General features: G+C 45.6%; 1 protein-coding gene across 2 annotated transcripts in view; it reads left to right on the top strand.

Annotated features, from left to right (window-relative positions):
• The window catches only part of LOC111670290 (immunoglobulin lambda-1 light chain-like), a 4,925-nt gene that overhangs the window by 1,423 nt on the left and 2,730 nt on the right, over positions 1–772 (top strand). The window lies entirely within an intron of this gene.

Below are 772 nucleotides of genomic sequence, written 5' to 3'. Positions count from 1 at the left end.
TGGCCCTCGTCTGAGCTCACAGCTCGTCCTTGTTTGGCCTCAGCTGCATCAGAGCTCCACTTCTCCCCAGGTTCACCAGAGGAAACACCACGGCACAAAATGCTTTTCCTCCCAGCTGCTGCTCTGTGCTGTCTGTGTTCAGGTGAGTGTTCCCAGCCAATCAGGAGCCAGCAAACTCAACCTGTGACAAACACTGTCACACTCACCTTCATCTACCTGTCTGTGTCTCTACAGCGCTGGTTGCCATGGCAGCAGAGCCAATTGCGGAGCTGATTCAAGACCAGTTATCATTGACCAGGAGAGTTGGTGAAACAGTTTCCTTCAGCTGTGAACGAACTGACCAGTGTGACTATGATGGAGATGTGTACTGGTTACAGAAGAAACAGACAGAAACATTCAGAGTGATTCTGGATATTAACAAAGACAGTAGCAACATATATTCAGATTACAATCATCCTCAGAAAGATGATTTCACAGCTGTTAATAAACAGAACGGCTGTGAGTTGAAGATAGAGAAAGTTCAACTCTCTCATTCAGCCTCCTACTACTGCTCCTGTCTGAAGAAAGCTCCCCACAGTGAGAAATGATCCCTGCAGCCTGAACAAAAACCTCCAGATGAATAAATTGTCAAACAGTGTCTGTGACAGGAAGAGAGCAGGAAACCACAGCCCAGGTTCACATATTTCACCTCCAGCTCACACACTTTTTCTTGACTTTTCTTTGATATTGATTAATATTTTGATCAGATATTTCAGCAGGTTTCCTGTTGCTC

Source organism: Seriola lalandi, unplaced genomic scaffold (genome assembly GCF_002814215.2).
Source record: "Seriola lalandi dorsalis isolate HSWRI2012SDOR001 ecotype SW California unplaced genomic scaffold, Sedor1 jcf7180002054850, whole genome shotgun sequence".
Taxonomy (NCBI): domain Eukaryota; kingdom Metazoa; phylum Chordata; class Actinopteri; order Carangiformes; family Carangidae; genus Seriola; species Seriola lalandi.
This window is presented reverse-complemented; position numbering and strand designations above follow the sequence as displayed.